The following is a 24,940-nucleotide window of genomic DNA, read 5'->3' as shown; positions in this document are numbered from 1 at the left end:
AATATAGTATTAAAAATATAAATTTCATTTACATGTTACCATATCTGTACGAGTTGAAATTTGACAGCGTTAAGCAGAAGACGGTAAAGAGAAAGGAACAAAATGTTTTTGTTTGAAAGAATCCTTTTCCACTAAAAGAACAGATAGTTATTGTACTGCTGTTTCTTTTTCTTTCTCTTAACACTGCTTGATTCTTTAGAAATGCTGGGCTTTTGTCCCACTAAACATTTGTCCAAAATGATTTATTTCTTTCTACGTTTTAAAATGTTTCTGAAATTTTTTCTACATTATCATTGAAAATATATATTCTATGGCTTATTACTCTTTTATGAGAGTGGTAATGTTTATCGGGGTTCAAACTTTGCGTATGACACCATTTTCCGCAAACATCGGGAACTGAATAACTAGAAATGTCCTCCGATCCTCCTTCATTCTCCTAAGATACTTCCTGTAAAGTTGTTTAGTTCTTTTTCGCTGAGTTTGCTTTGGTGATTTTCTAGTAATTCCTCAGCGTCTTCATTGTTAGCATCCAAATCCATATTTTTGTCTAAAGATACAGTGTCATCGATAACAAACACTTCCTCAATATCAGAACACTCAAAGACTCGGCTGATCTTTAGAATATGGTAACTGGTAGTTTGGCGACATTTTGGAGGCGATAAAGGTTACTACCTGGGACTTTGGTAATAATGTGAGCAGTACTCAGTTCCGATTTATTTTGTGTGAGGGAAATGAGAGATCATGGGATATGTCATGTGATATTAATGGACGAATCACGGTTCTTTAATCGGAAAAGGGGGGAAATCGGGAAAAAATCTGGAAATTTTGTATTTGGGTGTATTCTGTGTTGTGTGAAACAGTGTTCGTTAATTTTTGGATCCCATGGCCCTAACTAAAGTAAATTCGAAATGGGTATTTAGTGGGATTGAAAGGGGTAGTAATAAGTGTTTCTTTAAGGTTGTGCGAGATAGAAGTAAAGATGTTTTATTAAGTTATTTATTTTACCTGGTACCTTGCTGTGAACTATAAGTATAATTTTAAAGATCCTGAAACAGAAATAAGAAAAGTTTATCGGACACGTAATCAAGATTCTGAAGAAGATTAGGTAAGTTAGTATTTTTAATTATTTGAGGATATTATTTTTATGCATTGTTCTAAATGTAAGGTGGAAGTAAAGTAATTTCCTATTATTGGGAAAATTGTTATTAGCAATGATTTAGTTTAAAGTAATTAGGATTGTAAGCTAATTTTTATTAATTTAATGTATGTGCTTATTTATATTTTAAGTAGTGTTTTTGAATTTAATTATATTTTAATTAAATGATAGTTATTTTGTGAATTTTATGTTTGTAGGAATTTGGTATACGTTTTAGTTGAAGTAAACGTGCATGGAAATAATTTAAATATTTGACACTAAGTATTTGTAATGTTTGCGGAATGAATTCGTTGGTGACGTTTATAATATAATAGATAATTTAGAGATAAAAGTTTTTGGATATTTTATTTATTTTATACGTGGAAATGTTCATATTTCGAAAGGGTATATACTTTTTCGTTATTAGGTCATTTCATATATGTTCTTTTTAACGGATTTAAAGATTCAGAAAATTGTCATGCATTTTCGTGAAATTTTTCTAATTTATGAGAAAAAAGGAGTGTACATGGATATGGTGAAGAGTGTGCGCAATGCCATTTTTGTGCAATTCTGGGATTTTTTTTTTTTTTTTTTTTTTTTTTTTTTTTTTTTTTTTGTAAAAATAAGTCGACGTGTACATGGTTTAGTGATATTTTAATTAAATGATAGTTATTTTGTGAATTTTATGTTTGTAGGAATTTGGTATACGTTTTAGTTGAAGTAAACGTGCATGGAAATAATTTAAATATTTGACACTAAGTATTTGTAATGCTTGCGGTATGAATTCGTTGGTGACGTTTATAATATAATAGATGATTTAGAGGTAAAAGTTTTTGGATATTTTATTTATTTTATATGTGGAAATGTTCATATTTGGAAAGGGTATATACTTTTTCGCGATCAGGTAATTTCATATATGTTCTTTTTACCGGGTTTAAAGAGTCGGAAAATTGTCATGTATTTTCGTGAAATTTTTCTAATTTATGAGAAAAAAGCAGTGTACATGGATATAGTGAAGAGTGTGCGCAATGCCATTTTTGTGTAATTCTGGGATGTTTTTTTAAGTAAAAATAAGTCGACGTGACATGGTTTATGTGTATGTGTTATTTTGAAAAACGCGTAAGGAGTATGGTATTGTGCACTTTTTCCCAATTTTGCAGTGAATATTTGTCATGATTAAGCAGTTTTGTTAGATAAAATTTCTAGCATAAGTGTAATTCGGCTAGTAGATTGTTGGAAGAAGTGTTCAGTTTATAAAAAGAAAAGAAACATGTCTTTACTTCGTGAAGACAAAATGGCGGCGGGAAAAAAAATAGAGGGTTGCTGTAGGAGAGTTGGTCGCCAAATTTTCGCCAAAAAATCGCCAAGTTACCATAATGTAAAGATCAACCAAAGACTCTTCTTGGAGCTGAATCTGACTATAATATTCTCCAAACGTGGAATTCAAGATTCTGTAAAAGAAGGCAAGGCAACACCGAGCAAAAACCGCTCAGCAACTGTCAATATCTCGTTCGATGCTCCTGCGTTGTCTTACTATTATGTTTATGCTCAGATGTTTTGTCTATGACTTCACTTTACAAGACCCTCATATGTCACTTGACCTTCCCCTACGTTTTGGAATACCATTATTCGCCGTCACATTTGTTTGTATTTCATGACATCGTTCGTCGTCGGAGACATTTTTTATTCACAAAATTTGTTCATGAACCGATTTCTTTTCGATCCAAGGTTTTACTGTATAAGGATCTTTTAAGAGCTGTATAGGCGGATAACATTCTCACAAACGCTGCTAAAATTATGAATAATAAAAAGCATTTATTTTTTAAAAATAAAATCAGCGTTTTTAGCATAAATCATCGTATTCAAATCATTGTCAAATCACTCGTTTCAACTGTTAGCAAATCTTCAAAACTTTTTAATGACTAATAAGGATTTATATAATTAATCCTTTTTATTTCCTGATTTTCATATTATAATTAAAATGAAATGCTTCATTAGTAAACAGGGGAAAAATAAATTAAAATAGGTCACAGACAATATTCTATAATTTCACATGTAGAATATTTAACTATTATCTTGGTATTAACAATAATCCCGGTTTCAGAAGTTAATTTTTAGTAAATCAAAGTTTAACGGAAGATCAGCATTTAAATGCTGTACTGGATTTCAGATAAATGTTTTTAAAATTCATGAATCTGAAACAAAGTTAGCTCAAGTTGATTAAAAGTTATGCTGGTTAGCAGCAGAATAGTGAAATTAGCTTCCGCTTTGAATGGAGAATATTATATTTATCTCACATAGCTGTAATAGTTGTATGCATTTAAAGTTTCATTTTAATTAACCAATTACCTTGCCTTTTTGAATTTTCTATAAATTCTACTTTCGTCGATATCAATCAACATGCAAATTAGTTTAAAATATAAATTACATTTAGTTTCAATATTTATCAGAAAGCACGAGGCTGGTCGTTAGTCTATCCTATAATTCTAGTGACTTAAAGCAGCTTGCAGGTAAATGTTTCTACTTGCTGTGATTAGTTCTGATCGCTAATCATGGGATAGCCTAGTTTTAGACTAGGCTTTGCTAATTTTTGTATTTTACGCTGAATTCAAGTTGTATTAAACTTGAGCTGTTTGTCTACCTGCATACTAGTGAAATTTTGTCCCTGTTAAATTTTCAGTCTATTTAACCATCAGGGTGACACGTTATAAACAGTTTTATTTTAGTTACTAATTTGGCTGTGATCATCCAACTAAGAAATAAGACGGGTTGAAAAGCTATTCGGCAATCCCTTACGTTTGCTTTGGTAACCTGGAAATTTAAAATCAGTAGCATAACCGCTGTAATACTGGTTGCAGAAGCATTACATAAGGCTACCCTCCATGCAAATGGATTCATGAAGAATGCCTTATGGTTTATTCGTTTGCGACCACTTTTGGTATACGCGTCGCAGACGTATTACATAAGGTTATGGAATAAAAATTCCGCAGGCTGTCTTAGACAAAACTTGCGTTTTACTTGAAAATTATACGTTAAAATTTCCTTTTCTAGCATGACGTCCAGTTTCAGAATATCAGTAGTTATTTTAATATTTATTTCCTTTATGTTATATTGCATTTATTAAAACGTTCTTTTAAAACCCCCTTCCTTCATTTACAGAATGACAGCAAAAGTATTCTGTTAACGCAAACGATTATCTAAAGCTCAAACTGATTTTCCATCCACCCCTTTAACGTCACGCTCCTTTAGTCAACCCCGACAGAAAACTTTTCAGTTCTTTTCAGCTCTCCGTTTTCTCCACTGATAAGAAGTCTGCCAGTTAAGGCGTGCACATTCGTCAAATGTCATTCAGGGAAAGGTCCTCGGAGTTCGAATGTGTGAGAGCTTTTTTTCTTCCCGCTCCTATTTCTCTTCGAGTGCCTTTTTTGCCCCCTACGCCCTTGTCTAGCCAAATCCAGAAAGTTCTGAGATAAGGAAGTGCCTGAAAGGGGAGGTTCGTGCGTGGGCGAGTGAGAAATGCCGTGTGATTGCAGCAGCTGTTTGCCATTTTATATCAAAAATGTTCCAAACACTTTCAGCCATCGCTGTGAAACGTTCGATGCAATATTTTCAGATCTTCTATGTCAGTGTTTTTATTTAACAAAAAAAACTTGAAATGTCATTTCTGATTTATGATATAATATTAATATGAGAGTAAAACAGGTCTTAGCACTGCTTCTTTTCTGGTAAAAGCCAAACACAATTTCACCGAAGATATATATACTTCCTGCTTTCGAATATGGTATAGATAGATGGAAAGACAAATAAGGGGACAAAAGATAGATAAATAGATGTAACGTTTTCGGGAATAGTTTACAAAAGCTAATTCAATTTATGACTAAAGCCTTCGACTTAATCTATTTCTTCGTATTAAACACAGTGATAAACAAAATATCAATCACTCTTTTAACCGTCAGAGTCCGTTATCCGTCAGATGCTGACACGATCAGATATGCAAAATAAGTTAAGAAAAATAGACAGCAAAAATAAATTACGAAAAATTAAAATTAAATAATAAATAATAATAATTACAAAAATTCATTGTTTCAAATAACTTAAATATAAAAATATAAAATATGATCTGCCATCAAAATAAAATATGATCTGCCACCGTGTATAAAATATAAGGCTGAAATAAAAAGTATTCCATCGAAACATATTTCTGAACGTGGATATTATCAGTCCCGGTGTGCACTGAGAAACAATTCCACAATAAAAACAAGCTTGAAACCTTCGGTTACCTAAATACATTTTAAACATGTATTTAGATATTGTATTCACTATTCAAATATCACAGACATGTATGTTCATAAAATCATGCCTTTATAGTAGTGCTTTACGCATATTGGTTTGAGCTGTATGTAGGTTGATTTATTATGCACAAATTATTAGTCTTAAGTTCTAAAAGTATAACTATGAGTCCATAATTTCAGTTACATCCAATTTATGCTAACAGTATGGTTTTTCGACATACACCACTGAGCCTGCCGACGTACACCACTGTATAGACTTCTGTGCCTATTTTGACAAGTTCATTATAATAAAGGCTTTCAGATGTCTTTAATCATCACAATTCTGCTTCAGTATTGTACAATAAGTTTCAGTTTTAAATCCGACGCAACCTAGGTGCAAAAACTACTTATAATTTGTTGTTAAGTTTTGGTCGATAAGTTATGCTCATCATAATCAAAGGATGCCTAATAATACCATTATTACAAGGTGTAGCTGAACAAACTCGATGCTCAGCTAAGCATGAAATATATTGCACCAGCACATGAAACTTCAAAATATAACACTTATTCCGTATGCGATAGTTCGAGAGAAAGCTAGCTGAAGCGAAGCTTGTGAATTATGTAAAAGGCTCTTGAAGTCTATAGTTTTATCTATATCTTGAAATCTATAGTGTTGTGGACTTGAAACTATTTTAGTCTTATTCAAAGTATTACGGATTTACTGTACATAATAGTGGGCATCTTAAGCCTTAATAAGTACTTAATAGTAGGCCTTATAATGTGACCGGCTTTCAGCCCTAATTTTTATTTTTATTTTTTATGTGCTAAATATGAATTTTTATATCGACTACCGATAGTTGAAAGTAAACTTTCTTTTATCCCATCATCTATAATCCATCATGATGACAATTTTAAGATTTACCGATAATTGGTGTTGTACTGCCAGAATTAAACAGCCTTGGATAAAAATACAGTTCATCTTTATTTAATGCATATTACTATTTCAAGCTACAAACTTGTGCAGAAACAAGCATCTTAATGACGAGAGGTATTCATCTAAAATAAAACATTAAAATAAACGCATCGTTATAAAAGGTTTATATTGTTACGAAATGTACAGGCGCGGTAAGATGGCTTCCCCGCAAAACAGTTTTAGGGTTGCCATAAAATAGCAAAGGACGACAAAGTTGCCACATTTGGCAATAAATCGCCCAATTGGAGCCATATGGCGACAAAATTGGCGATATGCCATGGAGCCATATGGAGAACCTTCTGGAACGAATTCTTACCGGTTTATCTCAAAATGTTCTCGAACACAAGCCGAAAGCTATATAAACCCTGCTGGTCCGCAGTCACCCTGCCTCGTCTAGAGTGCGAGACAGTTAGTATCGAGTGAGTGTCCCTCGTCTAGCGAGCTGACAGTCAGTCATTGAGCGAGTGTCCCGAAGTCTACCGCCGAGTTGGTCGTCGAGTGCATCGAAGAGTCTCTTAGTGTATCTCGATTAGTGCATCATCGAGAGAGTGTGTTAAGCTCCGGGAACGACTGAACCAAAGAGTCGAGAGCTGTACTCTGTGTGTCGTCGAATGCATCGCGAGTTGTAGCGTGGAGAGTCTCGAGAGTACGAGGAGTTCCGAGAACGACCGAGCAGAGTCGGGAGCTGTACTCTGGTGCTTTGCAGTAAAGCTGTCTTCACCATGATAACCTGACAGCCTGAAAGGCTGTGTCGCTGATTGTTCTAGCGAGTGTATAGTAGATCGTCGATGACTGTAAAAGTGTTTTGGAGCTGTCCTGATTAATATTGGTAAATAAAGTGTGTTTGGATACTTCATCAAGTGTTGTCGCTATTCACTCCAAATCTACGAATCCCGTACGAACGTGAAGGAAGAAAATAACATAACAAATGGTGTCAAAAAAAAATCACCGTAACAATATTTCAATACTAGCTGATATGACTTTCACTTTTAGTTTTACTCTTATATAACAGTGAATATTAGTAGATGAAGGTCACAAATGTTAATAAGTTTCCGAAAGAAAACAGTTAGAAGAAATTAATCAAGAAATGATGTAGAGAAGGAAATTTAAAGAACAAATAAGCACGATTTTGATAATTGCAGTAGGGAAAATTACTTTATTCAAAACGTAATGGCTTTTTAAAAGTTTTAATTTTATATTACATATGCGCATTAATGTTTTGACTAAGATGATATTTTCTATGCTTGCATCTATTTCACCTAAGGATGTACATTGTTTACATTTAACGTACAACATTTAACACCTGCCCTAGCGAAATTAAATCTACAAGCAGTATTATGCATCAGAAACGGAAGAATCGAAAAAAAATCTAGAAGCAGCCCTTGGCAGGTGTTTGTCATCTCATGAGATATAATACCTTACAATGTTCCTTTATGTTATTAAAACAGTTATTGTATGATTTGGATGTTTACTAGCACTTCTCCCTTTCGTTTTCCCGCCAGGATATTAATTAGTTTATGAATATTTATAGTAAGGTCTTAGATTGCGAGACAGAGTGTGTTCTGCCTATCCAGGCCACGTTATTAGGTTGATATCTAAGATAAGATTTGTAGTCTTTGTTCTTGCATTGCAATCACCGATACTGAATCTCTACGCCGGTTAAGTTGAACAAACTTCGCGTTAATCTGATTTGTGTAGCCTGTGGCTCTTACTAGAATTTAAATTATATTTGACTGTTACATAAAACTAACTCGCCATAAGTGTTGGCTGAGATTGTACGCACGAAAAGGGCCTTCTGTTCTTTTAGTTTTGAATAACAGGCTCTTTTACAAGGCTTTGTTATTTTAGACTTAGCGATAATTTGCTTAACATCTACGAAGAATTTGAACACTATTTGATGCTTGTAAAACATAACAACCTGAATAACTTTCAAATTTCTTTCTATATACTCTCATACACAGCGTATTCTTAGACATTTGCCACTCGGCAATATATGCGATTAGTATAGCCGTCAAATTTAATCAGCGATCAACAAATGAGTAATTAAAAAGCAATCTGTTGATGAAAATAGAGATCGCTTTCCTGAAATAGTAATATGCATTCCCAGGGGGGTGAATGGTTTTCAGCTCATTGTTATGAATGATAACGCTAGTCTGCATACTTATAATATTATGGAATACTTTTAGAAAAAAAAGCTTATTAACTGAATGGAATGATTGACCAGATCATTAGAAATAAACCCTATAAAACTTCTATATAGTCTGGAACGCTTTTGGGAGGTCAATTCCACCTCGCCTTTTCTTTCCGAAAAATCTTCAGACCCTGAAAAGAACGTTATTGAGAGAGTGGGATACACTGCCACAGAGAGAGTCCACTGCCACAGGGATTCATAGTCACTAATTGCCTAATTTCTACTACGAAGTAAGCTTGTAAGAATGGCGTGACCGTTAGAAGGGGACCATATCCCTATCAGCCTCATTTTTTAGTTTTGGTTTTGTGAATTTACTCAAATATGACTATCCATTAGTAAGGTTTCTCTCCTTAATTAACTTAATTTCTCAAAACCTAAGACCAATAGTCGAATCTGTAAAAATTACAGCTAATCAGAAGAAGATTTAAACAACCTTTGTAATTAAAACTTTAATGCGAATAAATGCACGGCCTGTACTTATAAGGTGATCAGATTTCGAAGTTCGAAATTTGGGACAGTAAATAGTTTTTGATTTTTTTTTTAATATTTTGTTATTATTATTATTAAGGTGGAGGTAGTATATAGGTTTATAAGGAGGTAGTATATAATTTTTTGTTTTATTTTTTAATAGTGATATATAATATTTTTAATAAACAAAGAATAAATCAAAATGCAGTATTCGTTTTTAAACAAAATAATCAAATTTTAACCCTTTGTAAATTAATTTGATGAAGCAGCCTTATATTTCTCTGAAGCATGAATATTTCTTAGAACATTGTTTTCCTTTTTTCACCTATTTATAACATCCAGTGCAATTTTCACCAAAATTTATTTTGGTGACTAACATACTCTTCGTGTACGCTTAAACTGTGTCTTATCATCAGTACAAAAATTGTGCATAATGCTAAATACTCGCTCATTTGCAGCATTAATTTCAGGAAGACAAAAGAAAAACTCTGGCAATTTAAAGACATTTGAACAAGGAATCTGGTTTTTGTTAAAATATGCAGTTTCAATCCACCTCTAAACTGAGTTCATCCTACTTTTTAACCATTCTAATATTTTTTCTTCCGTGATATATTCTTTAAAGCAAACTTATTCCTCATATATATCAATATCCAATAATTTGTTTTTGTATAATTTTATTAATTAACAAAAAAGGCTGTTTCATCCCGTCTCTAAAAAGGATTTCATTTAATATGATCCAGCTGTATATTTCCATCTCCTGAAATACTTTATGTGTTCATTTCTTCATATAAGTAACAGCAGTCTGATGAACTTAAACAAAAGCTTCTCGAAATTCAATAACTTCGTATTGTAACACGTCTTGATTCTTTTCAAGTTTTTTTAGAGTTTATTTTTTAAGATTTATTGGAGTAAAGTGATCCTCTATCTTCCTCGATATTGAAGCTTTCAGATGCAATTACATCAAATACAGATGCAATATGATTTTCAGTCGTTGTAATGATTTTATGAAATACTGAAGGCAGTGTGTTAATAAAATGTACCCAATCTTCCACCACTGAATTTTCAAAGAAATTAAGCATGAGACACTTTTCTTCAGATCGAAAATAAGCCTTCAGTGGTAAAAACAATTGGAGTACTCTTTCTTACTTTGGCGGGAAGTAATATTAACCACCTTGTTTGTGAATACCCTAGTATCAACAAAAAATCCATTTCTACCAAGTTTATAAGGTATTTCTCCCGCCTTGCTAGCGTGTCTTCGTAATGTAGTGGTTCTGCACGCTCGGTCGGTATTCCAGAGGTCCGTGGTTCGATTCCCGACGAAGGCGTTGTTAATTTTTCATCTCTCCAGCTTTTCCAATTAACCTAATGTCTCTACAGTGGCGCCCAAATTAAAAGGGTAGTACATGATGATTTCTCCCCCCCCCGGATTTGGCGAAGCCTTTAAAAGTATTTCTCCCGCCTTGCTAGCGTACCTTCGTAGTCTAGTGATTCTGCACGCTGGGCCGGTATTTCAGAGGTTCGTGGTTCGTCACCCCGCGAAGGCGTTGTTAATTTTTTATCTCTCCGGCTTTTCTAATTAACCTAACGTTTCTACAAGTTGCAGACATTTCTTCAATGTTTCTACTCTAACAGTGTGTATGGTTCCTGACTCTTTTTGTCTGAAATGAAAGTCGAGGAACCTAGTGAACTGGTTAGCGACTTTAGCTCAGTTCAAGCAACTAAACGTAGATTCGAGAAGGGTTAAAATATCCTTCGTTTCACTGAAATAAGGATAACCCGAGTCGGCCCCTTTCTCTGGCTTGCAACAAAGCCGCTACTCGGACTTTAACTCAGAACAAGAAATGTGGAACTAAACTAATAACTAACGAAAGGAGACTTAGCCGGAGCTAAACACAAGTATCTAATGTAGTTGCCCTTAATTTAAATTAGCCAACGAATATAAAAAAGCACGGAATAATATGGCCGGCCGAGGGTAACAGCTTCAAGAGAGACTTAGCTCTATGGCAAACACGAGCTACTCAGAATTCCTACCTCTCTCTCACGAAACTTCCTTAAATGTAACTCATGTACCTTCAACAAGATTCTAAAAACTCCTTCTGGTAGGGAACTGCAAGTGGAAACAAGAATTCATAAGAAATGGGCTTTAAAATTAAAATAAGTCTTATAAAATTAAAATATACCTTACAAGTGTAAGATTCAAAGTATATCTTAGAAATAAACATTTCTACACCAACTGGCAAATCATCAGCTGATGTTCTCACAGTGTTATGGGTAATATGTGCTGATGAACGTCCGACTCCAATTAAACCATAGTTAATGTTTCGTTTCAGTTTAACACAAATATTATTTTCTCCACATTTATCAGTTCCTCCAAAGGTAGAATTCGTATTACATGCACGATGACCAATAACTTTTTCTTTTAAATTATTTTCCTCAAGATAGATAGTTAAATAGCTGCTGATAATCGGTTGTTTAACCAAAGAAGGATTTAAATTCTAAAATTTTTACTCTAACTCAATAACTCCAGTCCATAAATCTAATAAGTATTGGAAAAAGTTTTATTTCCTTGTGACAAGATGCATCAGTTAAGATTGAAACAAATGAATATTTTTTTAAGTCGCTGAGCAAAGTTCTTAAAGAGAAACACATAAAACATTTAGTAATATTTCTTCGCCTTTGGTTCGCGCATAAGTAAATTTAAGCTCAAATGTCATTTGAAGCAGCTTGGACGTAAAATCCATAGATCTAAAGCTATGGTTGTGGTGGATAGTATCGTTACGTTTTTCTTCTTACGTACGTACGGGTTCGTGGATTTGGAGTGAATAACGACGACACTTGATGAATTTATTTTCACTTGATGAACTTTATTTACACTTGCTGAACACAATTTATTAGCCAGTAATTCAAGACAGCTCCAGTAACACGTTCACAGTCGTCGAAGAACTACTATAATCACGCTGAAACAATCAGCGACACAGCTTTCAGGCTGTCAGGCTATAACGGTGAAGAAAGTCGGCAAAGCTTCCGACTGTGCTCGGTCGTTTTCGGGACTCGACATACTCTCGAGATTCTCCACGCTACAACTCGCGATGCACTCGACGATACACTAGAGTACAGCTCCCGACTCGGTTCGGTCGTTCTCGGAGATTAATACATTCTAAGATAAAAATCGACGATGCTCTAAATTGCGATATTCTAAAAGACCCTCTCGATGCACTCGGAGACCATCTCGGCACTAGACTACGAGACACTCGCTCAGTGACTCTTAGATGACTCGACTAAGCACTCACTGACTGAATGACAACTCTATACTAGCTGACTCTGGCATACCAGCAGGGTTTATATAGGTTTTGGCTTGCGTTCGAGAACATTCTGAGCTAAACCAGTAAGAATTCGTTCCCGAAGATTCTTCATCCGTCTATGGCATATTGCCAATTTTGTCGCCATATGGGCGATTTCTCGCCAAATGTGGCAACCCTGCCTTCCCTTGCTTTTTCTGGTAAGCCTAAACCTGCTTTGCGAGAAAGCTATCTTACCGCATATGGACATTTCGTAACAGTATGATAGGCAAAAAAGTACCTTCTGCTGCAGCTAATTCTTCTTCCTTATCACCCGATTTTCTACTGTTTGAAGAAATTCTTTAATGACGAGCTAGATGCAGCAGTAGAGTTTGACATTTTATGTTTATTGATATGAAATTAATATCTATTCGTGTACTAAGGCTTATTGGAAGTTTTGAAAATAAATTTTTGAATGTATTGCACTGCACATCGGAATCATTCAATAAACAGGGATTCCTTCAGTAGGTCTTCGTTAAATGTACATTTTCTTTTTTTCTGAGTCCAATACTAAAAACGTCAATGGTAAAGATAAATAATAAATGAATTAAAATGCAGTAAAACATACGCTTAGTACGTATGTAATGCAGCGCTGCAAATTAAAAAAATATTCGTTACTAAACGGGAAATGTCGTTACGCGTTATCACTTCGGCAGACTTTTCAAAATGTTTTTAACTCTTATGCAAAATCAAAATGAAGATGGAGTAAAAGGTTTAACAACCTAAACGGGATAAAATAAAGATAATTTTAAATAGATATATCTTGCAATGAAATTTCAGCAAATGACAGAAGAATTATTTTTTGATGCCGTGTAATAATATGTAAGGGAATGTTATATACTAATATATGTAATGCACTGTTGATAATTAAATAATGTGTGTATATATTATAAATTCAAATTACGACTGAATTAATATATCAATTAAAAATTGCAATGTTGTCTGTAAGTGAAAGTTTGAACTGCAACTGTGAGCTGTGCGCAAAACGTCAGTGTATGGGGGGGGGTTGAGGAGAGAAATACCGGAATGAGGAATAGAACTCAACGATTACAGTTTTTCAATGGTAAACGCTAGATGGTGTATTCCCTGTTTATGCGGTCGGTATGGCACGCATCTCTGAACTTCGTTTGTATTCTCAGTTTGCAACCTATGCAACTTAAATTAATATGCGTTCTCACAATATCGTTTTTCAGGACAAATGCTATAAATGTGGAACCAGAAAACAAGTTGTAAAAATTCCGGACAGGGACTGAAAATTCGGGACTATCCCGGGAATTTTTCTGGACGTATGGTCACCTTAGAACTTACAGTTTAAATTTCAGCAGCTTACAGGATTTCAGGTAACAGAAATGCGAACTTAAAATTTAAAATAATTTGGTGCTGGAGATGTACAGTGCAACAGCCTAACTAGCTTTGGCTCAAATTATAGCTAAAGGCGAGATGAATTCAGCTTTCGAAATGAAATGACCAACGCTGGATAATACAAGTTCTAAAGCTCTGCGAGGCAAAAATACTTCGATCAGCTACACTGTCAAGACAAAGATAAAGTTAAACAGATAACGCAAGCTCTTATTTTAAGGCCTTTACAAAAGGTCTAAAAGCGCAGTGCCCGTTTCAAAGAATATCTCAAATCTTTCAGAAGAACTAAAGAATAAAATTCCCCTCCATTTCGCTTATTCAGGGCCCACCAGTAGCTCAGCTGTAATGTTTCTTAACATTGGGTAGTTCAGTTCGAGGTTCCAATCCTGGTGAACGGATTGGCTGCATGGGGTTTTTCGTGTTTTTCCCATGTGTAACATGTATACGAGACAGTTAGATTTAGGATACCTTCCATGAAAGTGTCCCTTTCCTTAGGCAGATAGCCCTAGAGTGCTTTGCCGTAATCAAACTAATCACCCTATTTAGAAGACAAAATCTGGAAATCGTTTCAGTACTTAAACAAACCGATAGGGCTAAACGATTTCCATTCCCCTATAAGAGGAATCGCTTGTATAATTCCAGGCTTATAATAACCTTTTCACTGCTTCATCTTTGCCTGAATATGGAAAACTTCAAAATTTGCATCATAGCTTCAGCCTCGAAAAGAGCTCTGCCGGATAATTCAACGAAAGAATTTGAATATAATAAAAGAATTCGTTACACATATTAGGTCAATAATCACGAGCACAGAATGAGAGTATATTATGGCATTCTAAGAAATGCTTCATGTGCGTAAGTGTAAATGCTTTTCACTCATCTGACCTGAATTAAATGTGAATCTTAGCATCCTAAACATAGATACATTTCAAGGATATTAATATTCCTGAAATCAAAACTCGTAAAAATTCTGGAGAAATCTATGAAACATACAACAAAAGAATTCATTCGAAGATATCCGCAAAGTTTGCTATATCCCTTTTTCAAACATTTAGAGTTTCGCTATAGCCGCTTATGTACTTTAAGTATGTAAGGAGTAAGTATAAAGAAGCTACACGGAAGCAGAAGGCGCTTCCCTCATATCTGGGCTCACGTTATCTGAGACTGGTTTTCTTTGGCGGGCATATTTTATATTAATATGTTGCAATTTTCAATACATTATCGTTTTAGTCATATGAAAGGGACACTAAAAACTTCATGTAGTTTCGCAAATGTTAAAAGTTTCAGAAGCCATATTGCAGATGGTATCAGAGAATTGCAGATGGTGTCAGAGATGGCGCAACAATGAACTACGAAGATTAAAATAGCATCCCAAATAACAATTATTGGAGAGATTAAAGAACAAAAATCAGCCTAATATTTGTAAATTTTGCAAGACGAGTATCGATGGTTTAAATACGATAACCATTTTCATCAGCAGCCTGAAGTGCAAATGAGTGACGATACCTCCTGTAAAACGGTGTCAGGACACCTGGGTGCCTAGGCTGAAGGCCCTACTCCCAGATCGAAATTTTGAGTTGTTCTTAATTATGTAAACATAACAGGTCACAATAAAATCCGAAAAATGATAAGGAATTTAGAAGAATTAGAATTAAATATGAATTTGAAGGATAAGTACTTAGTAGTGAGTTGTGCATCTGGAAAACATTCAAGCTGTTAACTAATAAGTGGTGACAAATAATTACAATAAACACATGGGAAGGTACAGAACTTATGGTGACTTAATTAACTAAGTGGGAATAATTTACAACACTGGTAAATGAGAATCAGATGAGGTGAAATAAAAATCATAAGAGAGAACATTACTACCGAGAATATATAATCATTACACAAATAAGGGTACATAATTTTTTATATATATATAAGAATTGAACACTATTAATTAGTATTGTTCATGAAAATTTCCTCAAATAGGTTAAACAGATTAAACATTTTATCAATGGAATTATCTGCAGCCTGAATTTCAGGCATTATAGCTGAGATTTTTTGGAGAATATTGGCAATGGAAAAACCTTTGAACATATTATAAATTTCTTTGACTAACTTGAATATAGGAATGTAAAGAGGGCAGTAACCTCATGAATGAAATATATACATGATATATAAAAATGGCTTTGTGGCAAAAGTGAACGAGATAGAAAATGGTGATATATAAGAATGGCTGGAAAGAAGTCAAGCTACTGGCGCCATCAATTATTGAAACAAGAAAACTAAAACATAACTTCCTTAAAGGCTGAGGGTAAAGATGAATTGGAATTAGGGTCGTTAACTAGAACAGAAAGAATTTTTTGAATTTACAACGCCTCTAAAAAATCTAATTCACCAATTCAGTTGGTTCTAGTTAATGAACTTAATTGCAATCCATCTTTACTCTCAACCTTTTATGTTTTACTTTTCTTGTTTCATTAATAGATGGCGCCAGTAGGTTGACTTCTTTCCATCCTGCCATATTCTATACCGTCATTTGCGCAGCTGAAGCAAAGAACCCTAAAGCTTAGAGGTTCTTTGGCTGAAGAAGATGGTTCTCTATTTAAACCATCGAAACTTGTCCTGCAAAATTTACAAATATTACGCTCATTCTTATTGTTTAACTTCTCCAATAATAAGTGACAAATATAGTGTAAAATACGAGTGCATTCGAAATGCCACAGTTTTTAAATTACATTAAGGCATCATGGTATTTCAGTAACTCTATATGCATTTTATATCCATGTGTTCAGTAACTTTTTTTATGTGTTCAGTAACATGCATTTCATATCAATGTTTATATTCAGTAACTCTACATTCATTTCATATCCAGTGTGTTTAACCTCCAAATTTTAAGTATGTTCTAAATTTTCCTTTAGATATTTCATTTTCATAAATATGCTTTCAAATGGTTTTTCTTGCAATGTTTTCATGATTTTAATAATCAGTACATCAGCGAAATTTAAAATTTGTATCCTCAATTTTAAAACATTTTATAACAGGCATCTTCAGATAAAGATAACTTTCTAATAGTAAAACAATACTATTTTCAGTTTTCAACAGCTCGCAAAATATTTTAGATACATTCATTGTTTAATTTTATGTATTTCTGCATCTTACACTTTCTCTCAAATGCATTCGCTGAGAAGTTGACGTAATTTTAACAACAACCAGTTGAAAGGAATTTTAAACCTTTTCTTGGGCTTTAAAATATTTATCACGATAATCTTTAAAGAACAAATTGCTTTTATTAAAGTATGCGCGTCCCATGCTCCATATCTCCCAGTACAGTAGCCATTTAAGTTGTGAAAACTACACAAGCCTTTGGAATAGCGTATTTCTTTGATTCTAAGGCTATCATTAATATAAGGTGCGTCTGAAAATAGAAAGCATCACAGACTGGCATATTTCTTCCGAATTACTGATTATATCAAAGTAATTAATTTCTCGAAATACTTTTAAATTACTATTGTTGTTAATAAATCGAAGTCATTTTAAATGTTAGAGTCATATAAACGCTTTGTTTTCTTTATTTTATTTACAGTTTTTTTTTTTTTTTTTTTTTTTTTTTTTTTTCATTTGCAATGCTGACATTAAAGTCTGTGTTTCAAAAAACTGCTTCTTAGAATCTAAGATATATCGTATAAAAGTTGTTAAAACATTTAGCGCTTTACAATTAATTTTATCACAAATTACTTTTTAAAATCCTTTACCTAGAGTGTAATTAAAAAAAACCAAAAACAATAAGACCCCAAACCCTAAATAGAATACCATTTTTTTTAGTTAAAAATATCGAATAAATTTCATCAGTTTAATTACTCTCCACTTGCCTTATGCTCCTATTTTTTGCTTTATCAGAATATATATTCTCTGCACCTTTCGAACTTTTAACCCAATCTAAATCTGGATATGAAATCTCCACTGGCTAAATTTCGGTTCATTGATTCTAATTCCATTGCTTCGGACCACTGGCTCGAAAATCCCGGTGACCATTGTTCAACTTTCCTCTTATTTTCAGCTTCCTTCTTCCTCCACTGCCAGAATAAAAAGGAAATAGAAGGGATATTTCTAGTTCTGGGGATTTCAGACCATTCTTTGCGTGATCCTATAGAAACGTTAATCATATACTTGAGCTGCGCCCCAGACTTCACATTTAACGCATCTGCAGGAAGTTAGATATCCAGTTATCTTCCAGCTTCAGATATTTCTGGAAAGAAAAATTTTGAAAGACTTTTTAGGATCCCTCGAAATTCTTTATCCATAAGGTTATTAAGGTGGAATATAGAGTAAAAAATTTTATTTTGTACTTTGAAATTAAAGCACATTGTATAGCGATAATGTAGGTTAAGTTTAGATTAAAAGAATAATAATACTAATCTCTATGATAATATTCAGATTAAAAAATAATATAATAAAGTAATAAAATAAAATAATAAAATATAATAAAATAATAAAATAAAATGAACAAACAATATTTCGTATAGTTGTTAGTAGTTATGAAAATTTAACAACTACTAAAAAATATACGAAATTAGGCGTAACGTACAGTAAATTCAAATAATTGGCGTAACAGATTTTTCGCTGTCAAAATCTATAACAGTTTTGCGTTAGCTTCGAAAATTTTCATTGCGTAGGAAGAAGTTATTTAAAAAAAAAAAAGTTAAAGAACTCACTCAAATTCGTTAAACCTAAAAAAGCAGTGCCGGATAAGCAGGTCATGAGTAATAGAAAAATCCCGGATAATTCAAACTTTCAGTTTTTCATGCATAATATACGTATTTATTTCTTTAGAAAAAATCAATAATTTTACTTTTTTGAAATGCGCTTTTTATCACTATATTCAAATCCCTGTTTTTCGACAAAGTCCAATAGAATTTCATGAGAGGTCATTGTTGTCTCAGAAACTATTGTTAATTGTTAGTACCTTCTTCCGTTGTACTTTCAGTATCATTCTCCACCTCTTCTTTTCTTGTAGCATTCGAAAGGATATCCGCACCATTCAAGCACTGATTTGTTGAAATTAGTATTTCTTTGACTAATATGTAATTAATTCAGAAGTCAAACAACAAAAATCAGCGTTATATTTTCAAATTTTCACAGGACTAGTTTCGTATTTGCGTTTTTGCAGCTGGGGATGGTGGTTCGGTAAAAGCATCGAAACTAGACCTGTAAAAATTTGAAAATATAACGCTGATTTTTGTTGTTTGACTTCTGAATTAGTATTTGTTCGGCGTGTTGTGTCTTAATTAATATGTAATTGTTCATGTATTTAAATTCTTTGCGATAGTGAAACAAATAAATTTTGTGATTTAACATTAATTGCAGTAAATGTTGGCATTCTATTAAGTTCGCGACTTCGGCAATGTCAAATTAACAGATATCCGTATATTGGAACTTTTCAAGATAAATGCAGGAAACACAATTTTATAAGTGTGATTTGACCTATTGTAAGAACACAAAACTAAGTGAAGCTCTGCATGGAGTTATCGTTTTCAGAACATTTAATGATAGAAAGCATACAGGAAAGTAAACTATAAATGATGCATAATTAATTACTTTCAATCGGTTTGTGATCTGGAATGTACATTGAATTGTTCATATATCCTTCTTCTTCTCGAAACTTCATTGAAGACAGTATGAAGATTGTTTCTTCGTTACTTCACGGTTATTATGCTCTGTAAATTTCGTATATGCATTGAATTCTGACTACTTTATACCAAGTAATATTGATTAAACCGCTTTTCTCGTCATTATCCACTTTTTTTACACCAGAGGAGTTCCAAAAGTGGTTCATAAATGGCTTCCTTAAACTATTCAGCAAATTTCGTTTTCATCAAATGTGAGAAAATTGTTCAAATGAGCATTCTGGATTGGGTTCTGCAGTTCAGTATGTTTAATCATAAGACTATTAACATTTTTACTTTCTTCAATTTTTACTTCTATTAACATTTTAGCCCCACCATTTACCAAGCGGTTAAGATCTGTGAGGTTTGCGTTATTTTTGCTAACACTTATTTTAAATTCATAGCGCTTTTTTGTCATTTCTTGTTTCTCTCGCATTTCCTCGCCAGAAGGTTTCCTCGCCAGAGTTAGGCTGAACGAGAGCGTAGTAAAACTGAAGTAGCGAATGGTTAATTAGAGCGTGTGCACGTTGTTGTTTCTACCAGCACTACTTGAGTGCGCACATTGTTGTTTCTACCAGCTGTTTGAATTCTGAATCTCTACTTCGCATTCTTGCAGCCTAATGTAATAGTATCATGCCGGTGTAGGTTTCTGAGTCAACCTGCTAGGTTAAATTAGTTGCTAAACCCGCTAAGGCTGAACTACTAGCTTACCTTTGAATTTGGTTTAGTTTACCGTTACCTTTATTTTTATCTTCACAAGTAGATGGTGGATTTGTGAGCACAAAGACTGTGCTAATAACTGTGTGTAAATAACTGAATTTAATAAAAAGGTTTTTTACACCGTTCTGTTGTACTCTTCTTCTAGGCTTAGCGATAAGTCGCTAACAGACTTTCAAGTAGGTCTAGTAGCAGTTTATGCTAGGCAAGAAAATTAGATGCTACAAACCATTGAATACATAAAGTTCGATCCAGGTTCAGACACAAAAGAACGGATTGAGTACATGGTCATTTTCATGATTTTTACCATTTGGCAGGTTATCTTAGAATGGTTATCTACGAAGGTATTCTTTTCCTTAAGACAGATAGCTCTTGCCACAGCAAATGAACTACAGATTTTTTGCTACTTAGCTTTCGGCCATTGTGATGTTGGCACCGAAGCAGATGCCGAACGCTTTCTATAGCCACTGAACGACATGCTCATGCAAATAGCATTTGAGTCCGATATACCCATATCAGATTATCTGGCGCTCTGAATTAGTGGGTGCCTAATTACCGTACTTTTATTTTAGTCTTAAATATCCAGTTTTAGATTTCTGTATTTAATACTGAAGTCTGGCTTTAGCGGAGATTGAGGCTAATATTTATGCTATGTGTTTTTTACATTTTTAGTGCAAATATTTCTTTAAAGTGAATTTTTCAAGTGCATGCATTTTTCAAGTGCATAACACCTCGAAACTTCAGTTGCTATAAGTTTGATGCTTCTTCATGCTTCGCTTGTTATGGGTATTTCAAAGTTTGTGCTTTACGTAATTCGTCGATTGGCGTTTTCAGGAGTGTTGTCCATTGGAATACTCTACCGCGAGCTTATTAATGAATTTTGTAAATAATTTTTTCAATTATTTAATAGATTAAGAAAACGTAAGACTTTTTTAAATTTTATTTTGAAGTTTCTAATTTTTAAATGGTTAATTTCTTTAATAAACACCCTTATGAGAGTATTTATTTGATAATCGCTTAAACTATAGACTACCATCTAACCAGCCATGTTTTTAAGTATTTTGCACTAGTCCCCACAATTCTTGGCATAAATATAACTAAAATTGTTATTTCTTAATATGCATATGCTTGTTGGGCATTTGAGCTATATTATATAGTGTCAGTTCATCTTTTTATATTTCATTTCCCATGATTTATTACTATACTTAATAGTCTTTGTACGTTGCTCACCTCTGGGATATTCTTAACACTCCAATATTTTAATTCTGTTAATCATACCAGCTTAACCCATTAGCCGCTGATGCTACGTTGGCTCAACGATCTAAATAAACACGTATAAAAATATAACTACCAAAGATATTGTTGCGTTTTTCTTCTTCTAAGACCAATTGTTACGTAATTTTCTTCCTTCACGTTCGTAGGGGGTTCGTAGATTTGGTGTAAATAACGACGACACTTGATGATGAAGTACCGAAACACACTTTATTTGGCCAATATTAATCAGGACAGTTCTAATAACACTTTTTACAGTCGTTGAAGATCTACTAGAAACACGCTGGAGCAATCAGCGACACAGCCTTCACACTGTCAGGCAATAACGGTGGAGACAGCTTCACTGCAAAGCACCCGAGTACTGCTCCGGACTCTGCTTGGTCGTTCTCGGAACTCCACGCGCTCTCTCGACGATGCACTAACTGCGATACACTAAAAGACACTTTCGGTGCACTTGACGGCCCACTCGGCACTCGCTGCCCGGCTGTCAACTCGATCGAGTCCGCAGAGATTGACTCTCTAGACGAGGCACACTCTCTGTGACACACTCACTCTCGATGAGAGACACACACTGACTGACTGCGGACCAGCAGGGTTTATATAGCTTTCGGCCTGTGTTCGAGAACATTTTGGGATAAACCGGTAAGAATTCGTTCCAGAAGGTTCGTCAACCGTCCATGGTATATCGCCAATTTTTTCGCCAAATGTGGCAACCCTAAAACTGCTTTGCGGGGAAGCTATCCCACCGCGCCTGTACATTTCGTAACAATATTTTTATTAGCAGACGATATTGTATAGGGAATATTACGAAGATTATTTCTAAAAAGAAATACTTGTCTTCAACAATAATTTTATGCATAATAATTAGGCTCACACTTGAAGCAAAGTTTAAGCAAGACTTTCAACCTGGTATATTTGCCGAAAAATTTAACAAAAGAATGACGGATTTAGGGGGAGATATATTTTTAGCCAAGTTCACCACTTATCAGAGCATTTTATCACTCAGCTGTTTGTATTTGTGAGGGGATGGAAGAGAAAACAGGTTGTGACCTGGTGGAACGTCAGTGGAAAAATAGTATTCCTTTTTTTTTACTTGTGCTCTTACATGCCCTGGTTGACATGCATTCCTTGCATACCTGGAACGAGATACCTTACACTAGAAGCAGCCCTTCAAAGATACGAAGATAATGATGGTAATTACCAAAATGTAACTGATATTGCTGTTGTTTCACCAGAAATTGCAGAAGCTAGAGATGAAGAAGAAGGGAATTATAATGTTTTAATAACGATAAAGATGTTTTACCAATTGGTACTGCTGGGAAAGTTGATGTTCGCGTAAGAAGTAAGTTTCAGCCATCTAAAAACAGTGCTAGTTATACGAAAAAAGTTATAACACAGAAAGCTGAAAACTTAAAATGGATAAAAATGGGCCTGTGTCTCAGGCGAAAAATGAAGAAATAGGTAGAATAGAAACACAAAAGACAAAATACAAGATCAAACTAGTAGATAGATTTTCGACCTTTTTGGTTCAGAAATTTACTCTTTTCTTGTTGAACAGGCAAATATACCTCAGCAAAAATGTCGCCATGAATTTATTGCATCTGAAGCTTATGAGAGAAGATTTATTCGAATATAACTGGATATAATTGCCTTACGGGATATTATTCTTTGCCCCAAGAAGAAATGTATTGGTTTCTTGACAAAGACTTTCCTTTTATACGAGAATCGATGTCACGTTTGCAGTACAGGAATATGAAGCAGAATTTGCTTTTAGCTAACAACAGTTAAATTGACAGCACTGATCAATTATATAAAGGTGAGACTGTATCTAAAGTTACTAAATAGAAAATTCCAACAATTCGGTACATTGTTTCCACGATTTGAGTATTGAAGAGCAAATGATTCCTTATTGAAGCAAACATTCGAGAAAGATAGTTTCAAATGTGAAACCTTTAAGATTTGAATACTCTGGACTCTGGCATTTTCAGATGAATATGTGTTTCACTTTAATATTTATTCAGATAAGTCGACAACTCCAAAATTATCAGAATATGAAGACTTTGGTCGTGGTTGAAGTATCGGGATAAATTTTCCCAATATTGTTGAATCTCCCACCAATCATGCTATTTACTTTGATAATTTTTTTACATCATTTCGTCTTTTCTGTCTTCTACAAAATAAGGCTTTAGCGTTATCGGAACAATTCCAGAAAGCCGCATACTAATGTACCCAATTGATATGGTGAAATGTGTTCGTAAGAAGGTCAGGGGTTATTATGATTTCCTGCATGAAGCGAAAAACAAAATAGTTTTTGTCCAATGGAACGACAATTCGATTGCAATTGTTGATTCAACATGTGCAAAAATTCAGCCCGAAAGAAGTGTTTCCCATCCTTCAAGAACGCAAAGGAAAAATGTTTTTGTATCTCAATCTCATCTTATTGAACAATACAATACCAAAATGGTGGGAGTCGAAGCAACAATTTAGCGGCCAGTTACAGGATAAAAGCTCACGGCAAAAGATGGTGGTGGGCAAAGTTTACTAAGTACATTGATGGAATCTTGATAAATGCATGGAAAATATCACGACTTTCCGTTGCTAGAAATAAAAAGTGTGTTTTAGATTTCAGACGCGAGACTGTATCATTCATTTTGCAAACTCCAATTGAGAATTAGCCAGAAATAGATCAGCAACAAAAAGACCTATCAAATTCAGCATTTAAAAGACATTGCATCGAGATGGTGGACATTTTATCGTAAAGTCCGAGGACAACACAAGATTCGTTGTAAAGAATGCCATAGACAGACTTTTTTTAGATGCCAATTAAAGAATTTACTCTCCCACATGCGCAGTATTTTAACGGATCAGAAGCTTGTCATCGGTCACTTTATAAAACCTTCAGCAATCAAAATTCATGATAAAACCTTCAGCCAATTGAAAATTAACTGGAACTAGATTTCGTGGCATAAGTCCAGCGCACGAAATTGCTTTAAAAATTCATCAGAACATCTTTATTCCATCTGTTCTGCAACAGATATAATAGGCCATAACTATCTACGAAATACAACTAATCCAGATGTTCAGCCTCTCACAGGCCATACAGAAATCTTTCCAACATTCCATGAGGTTCCTCATGGAATAAAGAAAATACCTAAAACTAATAAGATACCTGGGCTAGGCGCAATCAAAACGTCCTAATCAAAAAACTGCATCTTTCAGATCCAGTCAAAGAATTCATAAAATCGTTTTGGAGACAAGGCTCTTTTCCCCAAAGTCCTTAAAATGGCAGAAGTTCCTTTCCTTCCTTTCTTAGGACCAATACTTTGTAATTTAATAGCTGATATAGGTTTAAAAATGTCCAATAGGACTTCACATACACAGGCTAAGGCTTCCGCGAACGATTTTCTCCTTGTAATTTGCGTTAGCAACGGATACATTTTGTAAGAAAAGGCAATTAAAAGCCTCAAAAGATTTCATGATTGGATAAGGAAACGAAAACTTAAAATCTCAGCTCTGTATATTTTCTATTGTTTCTCTCAACTCAAGCTCTGCATATTTTCTACTCAGG

General features: G+C 34.1%; 1 protein-coding gene and 1 long non-coding RNA gene across 2 annotated transcripts in view; one reads left to right on the top strand and one right to left on the bottom strand.

The window, feature by feature from the left end:
* LOC146997729 (acetylcholine receptor subunit alpha-like 1) overlaps positions 1-24,940 on the top strand; it is a 562,185-nt gene that overhangs the window by 518,966 nt on the left and 18,279 nt on the right. The window lies entirely within an intron of this gene.
* LOC118199083 (uncharacterized) overlaps positions 16,721-24,940 on the bottom strand; it is a 49,928-nt gene continuing 41,708 nt past the window's right edge. The window contains exon 3 of the long non-coding RNA XR_004759889.2: positions 16,721-17,966. This is a non-coding gene — a long non-coding RNA (uncharacterized LOC118199083). The remainder of the gene's footprint in view (positions 17,967-24,940) is intronic.

This window comes from Stegodyphus dumicola, chromosome 4, assembly GCF_044657685.1.
Source record: "Stegodyphus dumicola isolate Sdum_Otavi_A_Nest chromosome 4, ASM4465768v1".
NCBI lineage: Eukaryota > Metazoa > Arthropoda > Arachnida > Araneae > Eresidae > Stegodyphus > Stegodyphus dumicola.
This window is presented reverse-complemented; position numbering and strand designations above follow the sequence as displayed.